The sequence below is a fragment of the Salminus brasiliensis genome, chromosome 2, assembly GCF_030463535.1.
Source record: "Salminus brasiliensis chromosome 2, fSalBra1.hap2, whole genome shotgun sequence".
NCBI classification, from domain to species: Eukaryota; Metazoa; Chordata; class Actinopteri; order Characiformes; family Bryconidae; genus Salminus; species Salminus brasiliensis.
Window position 1 is genome coordinate 8,201,009 of NC_132879.1, and position 7,621 is coordinate 8,208,629.

Below are 7,621 nucleotides of genomic sequence, written 5' to 3' on the forward strand. Positions count from 1 at the left end.
TTGGGGTTAGGGTTAGTATGTTTCGGTTTGGGGTTAGGGTTAGAATGTTTGGGTTTGGGGTTAGGGTTAGTATGTTTGGGTTTGGGGTTAGGGTTAGAATGTTTGGGTTTGGGGTTAGGGTTAGTAAGTTTGGGGTTAGGGTTAGTATGTTTGGGGTTAGGGTTAAGGTTAGTAAGTTTGGGTTTGGGGATAGGGTTAGAATGTTTGGGTTTGGGGTTAGGGTTAGAATGTTTGGGGGATAGGGTTAGTATGTTTGGGTTTGGGGTTAGGGTTAGAATGTTTGGGTTTGGGGTTAGGGTTAGTAAGTTTGGGGTTAGGGTTTGGGTTAGCATGTTTGGGGTTAAGATTAAGGTTAGCAAGTTTGGGGTTAGGGTTAGGGTTAGCATGTTTGGGGTTAAGGTTAGTAAGTTTGGGTTTGGGGTTAAGGTTAGTATGTTTGGGGTTAGGGTTAAGGTTAGTATGTTTGGGTTTGGGGTTAAGGTTAGTATGTTTGGGGTTAGGGTTAGGTTAGTAAGTTTAGGGTTAGGGTTAGTAAGTTTGGGGTTAGCGTTAGGGTTAGTATGTTTGGGTTTGGGGTTAAGGTTAGTATGTTTGGGGTTAGAGTTAGGTTAGTAAGTTTAGGGTTAGGGTTAGTATGTTTGGGGTTAGGGTTAGGTTAAGGTTAGTATGTATGGGGTTAGGGTTAGGGTTAGCATGTTTGGGGTTAGGGTTAAGGTTAGTAAGTTTGGGGTTAGGGTTAGGGTTAGTATGTTTGGGTTTGGGGTTAGGGTTAGTATGTTTGGGTTTGGGGTTAGGGTTAGGGTTAGTATGTTTGGGTTTGGGGTTAGGGTTAGTATGTTTGGGGTTAAGGTTAGTATGTTTAGGGTTAGGGTTAGTATGTTTGGGTTTGGGGTTAGGGTTAGTATGTTTGGGTTTGGGGTTAGGGTTAAGGTTAGTAAGTTTGGGGTTAGGGTTAGGGTTAGTATGTTTGGGGTTAAGGTTAGTATGTTTGGGGTTAGGGTTAGGGTTAGTATGTTTGGGTTTGGGGTTAGGGTTAGTATGTTTGGGTTTGGGGTTAGGTGTTGATGTATCGTTTATTAGTTATGATCATACACGAATCCATGACTGTCCTCACTAACGTAATAAAACAAGCCTGTGTGTGTGCTCTTCTCACCAGGTTGTCCCCTCTGATCTGTAGGACTGAGGATTTGGCTGGGTTTGGGTGAGTGAGTGTATGTGTGGCTGGGCGTTTCCTTGACAACCATATCTCAGCCAGAGATGGTTAGCATGCACACACACACACATCTCTCTCTTTCTCTCTCTCTCTCTCTCTCTCTCTCTCTCTTACAGTGAAAATACAGAGCTGTGTGTATTTCAGAGCTAATGTGAACATTAGCACTATTGATTAGTGGGTAATTAATAAAGGTGATCATTCCTCCTGTCACTCCTCAGGCCTGCACCGTCATGATCCTGAACTTCCTGTTAGGCTCTTATCAGGACCCTCACGCTGGAGGAATCTTCAGCAGAGAGAAGTAAAGAGGAGAGAGGAGAGGAGGACTGAAGCAGAACTGCTGGATCTGCTCTGCGTTGTTCTCAGCCGCTGTCTGAGAGGAGCCGTGGTGTAGCTTTAAGTCCTGATCTGAAGCTGTGTGTCTCCTCCATCACGCCTCGGGACCTGAGGAACAATTAGAGTTCAGGACCGGCTGCTCCTCTCGACCTCTCGCTGGAGAGCTGGAAATGGACGAGTGCTAATCACACGCCGGTGTGTTAGCTCTCCTCAAAGCCCCCCGTTCTTCTCTGCCAGTTAAAACCAATGGAAGGAGCTGAAACTCACCTCCATCTGTTAGCAGTGTGAGCTGCTTAACGAGGCAACAGCACTCCGACAATTACACACTGATCTGGATTATTAGCCCACCTGAATCTGCCTTGACTCATTAACTCCTTTCTTCTTTAATGTGAGGGAAAGAGCTGGATGATGTGGGGTAGAGCTAATCAGACCCCATAACACCTCGCTTTCCTCAGTGTTTAGACATTAAACTGTTTGAGTAACACTTTACTACAAGGAGCACATATTAGTGGTTTATTAGGATCCTGTTCTTTGTTCAATAAATCCTGAATTAGTACATGGAGGTCTGATAATGTAGCATTATTACAGCTAATAATTGCATTATAGGCTGTATAATAGGCATTTAGCAGACACTCTTATCCAGAGAGACTTAGAAAAGTGCTTCACTGTTTTGAAAATACCCTTAGCTAGTTCATAACGGCTAGAATCCAAAACATCCCTCTACGCTTAGATAATACTAAATACAGAAGTCAGTGTGGAGACCCAAAATGCAAGTATTCTCAGAAGAGGAGGGTCTTCAGTCTGGGTTTGAAGACAGTGAGCGACTCTGCCGTTCGGACACCCGGGGGAAGTTTGTTCCACCACTTTGATGCAGGACAGAAAAAAGCCTGGACGCTTGTCTTCCGTGGATCTCAAGGGATGGTGGGTCAACCCAGCTGAAAATATCTGGTTAGTAGAGCATTATGTGAACACTGTGAACATTACAACTTTTAGTTCTTAGAAAAAAAAAAATTCACTTTATTTCTTTATTAATTTACTCTAACCTTTGAATTTTCACATTTCAAAAAGTTCATAATTTAAACCTTAATAAAAATTTTCTATGTTTAAATAAATGCTCCAAATATCAAGTTTGATAAACGTTTCATGACACATTACTATTGTTAGTGTAATTATGCATTCGTTTTTATTATATTGTGCTGAATTTTTAGTTTAAAAAAAAGTTACTTTAGATGTTTGTCTAATAAGGAAGACATGCTCTAATATTATTATTAACAAATACACAAATAATAACACAAAGAGGCTGTACTTCCTGCGTCAGCTGAGGAAGTTCAACCTGCCCAAGGAGCTGATGGTGCAGTTCTACACCGCCACCATAGAATCTGTCCTCACTGCATCCATCACAGTGTGGGGCAGCTCAGCCACCAAACACGACACCCACCGACTGCAGCGTCTCATCAGGTCTGCAGAGAGAACCATCGGTGTGAAGTTGCCCTCCCTACCGGACCTGCACACGGCCAGAACCAGGAAGCGTGCAGAGAACATCGTACGTGATCCGTCACACCCTGGACATCACCTGTTCCAGTATCTTCCCTCAGGTCGGCGTTTCAGCCAGTTGAAGATCAAGATCTCCAGGCTACAGAGAAGCTTCTTCCCACACGCCATCACACTCATGAACAGCTGAACAACAATACTTTCTGTATACAGTCTACTACATACATACATCCTATCCAGATGCTCTCTCACTCTCCTTTCTTTGTACTGCACTTTATTTATCTGATAGTGTCTCAGAATATATCTGTACTACCGTCTCAACCAGTGACTCCTCTGTTCTCCATATTTATATCTATTTAATCCAGTCGGCACTATTCTTTACTGCTGCACTTAGCACTTTACTTTAAATATACAACTCTGCAACATGTTAAGTTTACAGGTGTGTCTGTGCGTGTATGTCACTGTGTGTGTGTGTGTGTGTGTGTGTGTTTGTGTGAAGGTTGGGTGTGTTTGTTACTTCTGTAATGTCAGTTATCGTGCACTGTGAGCTACTGTAACCAAAAACAAATTCCTTGTATGTGTAAGCATACTTGGCCAATAAAGTCCGATTCTGATTCTGATTCTGAAATAATTAACATTGCTGAATGTTCCTATAACGTTCTCAGCTGGGAGCAAATTCTTCAGTTTGAAAACATTTCATGTCAGATTCATTCAGTGTTACGTATCAGTGTGATATTCAGCTTTGGGAACGCTGTGTGAGAAACGTTGTTGTAATGCTGGCTGTTTTCACACTCACTCGTGAGTCTGGCTAGAGTTGCAGTCCTTTTCTCCACTTGACCAGTGGAGAGTGTTCCGATAAAATCAATGTTTAAAATGCTCACAGGTTTTTAGTCTTGGCTCATGCGAATTGCGATGTGGACATTGTGAATAACCAATAGGAGAGCTCTCTCCAGCACCAATCAGGAAGCAGCATTCTGTTGCATCTTTTTTTTTTTCTAAAACTACTGCGGACAGAAGGCCACAGATGTGGCCAAAAGCTGCTTCTGTTTCTGTTCCATTGTTCAATATTTTCTCTTCTTGTAAATTTCCCCCGGGAGCATGATGGGACATAATGTCAAAAGGAATCTAGTTGCAGACCCTGCAAGACTCTCAGTGTTTGCAAAATCATCTGTGAGTAATGACGAATTGTCTTTAGATGCGAGGGTGTGTCTTCTAGTATATGGATGGCATCAGACTTGGAGGTTCTAATATGGGATACACAACACCAAAACATGAAAAATGAGATACATGCTTTTGTTCTGACAGCAATTATTTGCCACTTTGACAAAAAATAACTAATAAAAATGTCTAGAAATGATTTACATAATGTAACGTTAGATATTTAGTCTAGATTTTAGATCATTAAACTACTGGGCGGCAGATGGACTAAAGTCATTAAGTAATTGTAGAACGAAAGGTAGGGGTTTCCAATAAATCGGCCTGTCAGTGGAGGTAGCTTGAAACAGTTCAGCAGCACAGAGCTTTTAGAAACCTGGCTTTAGGCCACAGGCTGGTAGCAATTTCTTCTCTGTGTGCAGAATCTGCTCATACACAGCTGCCGTTTCGCTGTGCGGAGGCTTGTCTTTCTAATAGAGAGAACGTCTTGTTTTTGCTACCGTGTTTTTATCCCACATCACCGTGTTCACGCTACACAGCCAACACTTTTCTGGCAGCAGGTCTGATTCAATTCAGCAGTAACAAGTGGGTTTGCTGTTACTGTGCAGTGATCCTTACCTCTGTGTAGCCGAGCAGACGTTGAAGTCTGGAGTTTGAGCACATTTTGAACTCGGAGTAAAACGGAACGTTCCGTCGCGAGGCCTTTGTTTTCCGCACTGCAATTAGCGTCAGTCGTCGCTCCGCCGTTTCTGTAATCCTGCTGTGTCTCTCTCCTGTTTGTGCAGGGATTTAAGTGGCATTTTCTGACTGAGAAGACCCAAAATTGGAATAACGGAGGTAAACAGACAATGAAGAAATAATTCAGAGAGACAGAAAAAGTCACAAGCTGCTTATGAAGAGACTTTTATGTTTGAACATTATTTAATTTCTGGTTGTCTTTTATTTCCACACTTTGATCCTCTTTTAATCCCATAGTGTTTTGACTCACATACGCACACATAATAAAAAAAATTAAAAAACGTGACTCCAACATTTTTTATTTCAGACGTATTACAGCATTCCTGCCTACAGGCATGTGGAAATGTTTTGGCACCCCACTGGGTTAAAAGAAAGGAAATTAACCATTGGAAAGCCCAGCATGACACACTTCTCCTCGTTTTTTTAAAGGTGTCCTATAATAAGAAACTGTACTGATCTTAGCACAGTTGAATAATTTTCCAGTACAAGGGAGTGAAAACCTGGGAATCTCAAACATTGTGCTTACAGAGCTGCAAAACAGGCCAATTTCAAACCCCCCAAACTGTTGCCATACACCCCACCCACTTCAGAAAGCCTTTTGAGGTTAAACACAATGGATACTTCAGGAGAATATGAAAGCAAGTCTAAAAAGGATAAAAGCTGATGTGAAGCTGTCTAGAGAATGCCGACCAGAGCGAGTGCAGGGAAGTTAGAAGGATCTCGCTGTGCAGTTCAGAATCTGAGGGGCTATGTTGCAGCTGGGGGAGTGCGAAAAGGCTAAAAGCTAATGCTAGACTGAGCAGAGAAGAAAGAAGAGCCAACATCAATATCAATATCAATATCTTGTAACATTGGTCCAATAATACTATTCAGTGTGGCTCTGGAATAATTATAATATATTTAAGTTTGGTTCCTTTTACAGTGCTAAGCTAAGCTAGGCTAGGCTCTGGCCCACCTCAGTGACATAAACCAGCCAATAAAAGCAGAGCTCATAAGCCCACCGTAAAAGGGAAACCAGCAGTCTGAGGCAAAAATAACAGGGTTGTAAATAGGCTTGTAAAACCGTATTTGGACATTTATCACTCCAACCATGTCAGAAAGTCAAAAACTCAATAAATGCATTATTTGGAATATTTTTATTGCACTGTTATTTTTTTTATTAGATTTATTCTGACTATTTAAAGAACAGGTCATAATGGTGGAAAATATGTGTAAAGGTTTTGTCACATCCTTCAAATAGTGTCATCTTTTGTTTCAGAACTTAATTCTTTTGTTAGGCCTTAATCCAGCTCAGGTGTAGACATTTCCAGAGTAATAGAATTAGTCTAAATGAAGCCAGAGTGTGGATGGAAGACTCCCTAGCAAGTTTGCTCCGAAATAAGCTATAGTCAGCTAGCTAAAGGGTTGGTGAGGTAGTTGGCTATGTAATAGAAAGTAAATAAAAGGGTATTACATAGGGCACTACATGACTGTCAGTTTGACAGGCAGATGGACGTTTTGCAGTGTGTGGGAAGTCTCACTAATAGACATCTGATCATTCTGAAATCTTCTTGAGGGACTGAATACAGTGGTGTAGACACCAGTATTTCCCTTTGCTTCCATTTCACCAGTGCCTTTGCGGACAATGTTAACTGAACTATTCACTACCTCCTTTCCTAACCAATGACCCCTGACTCTGTCCCTCACGAAGGATGGATCTGTGCATCCAGGAGGTTGGAATGTTTCCACTGAATGCTCTCTGACTACGGCAGCTTATCAGGCTATATTAGGAAATAAACAAAGCACTGGTGTATTATCTTTACAACAAATTGTAGTAATTGGCTTAAATCCCTGTCTGGAGGCTCCATAGCTGGTCCACTGGGAAGAGGACGCTGCAATAAAAAATATCTTGCCAAAAGAAATCATGTTTAATTGTGTTAATATATCTAATGTTTCTCATTATGAGATAATAAGACTGTATTAAAATATTAAAATGCATTATAATATTAAAACATTATTCTACCTAAATTTAATTAAGCTGGGCTGGATATGAGAACGTTGTTGTATTTTTATTGTAGTTTGTTGTGATAAATGATGTCACACTGCACTTTCTGAGCACATAATGGATACCTTCAGCACTTAGAGCACAGCTAGGCGTGTTTAACTGAATGTAGTGCAGATCAGTGTCGTTTAACTGTGTTCAATAATACAGTCATAGACCTGGCTCATAACATATGCATACGCATGTTTAGCAGGCTTATGATTCTATGAAGGCACTAACAGAACTTATATAGCTTTTGGTGCTTCACATTAATGAAACTGCGTGTTCTAGTTTCAGTGCAGCACTATGTAGCACTAACTTTAGCTTTGAACTGTAGAAAAATTAATAATTGGGATATGTATTGTGTATCATGAAAATGCACAGTGTCCTATTAACCACCCTGGTTTGCCATGTCAACCACCCCTGATACAATTTATAACATTTGCTAGATTTTGCTAGATTTATTGAATTTTGCTAGATTTTATCTTGAGATATTAACTTTTTTTGTGTGTTAATAAGACACATCTGATTTATTAGGTAGATATATTTTTTATAAAATGTTGCCACACAGTGCTTCCTGGCTGGAAAGTGTGAAAGATGACAGGTGAACTTGCTTGGAGGAGAGCACTAACTAATCATAACATCAGTGAACATATGCCCACACTGGTGTG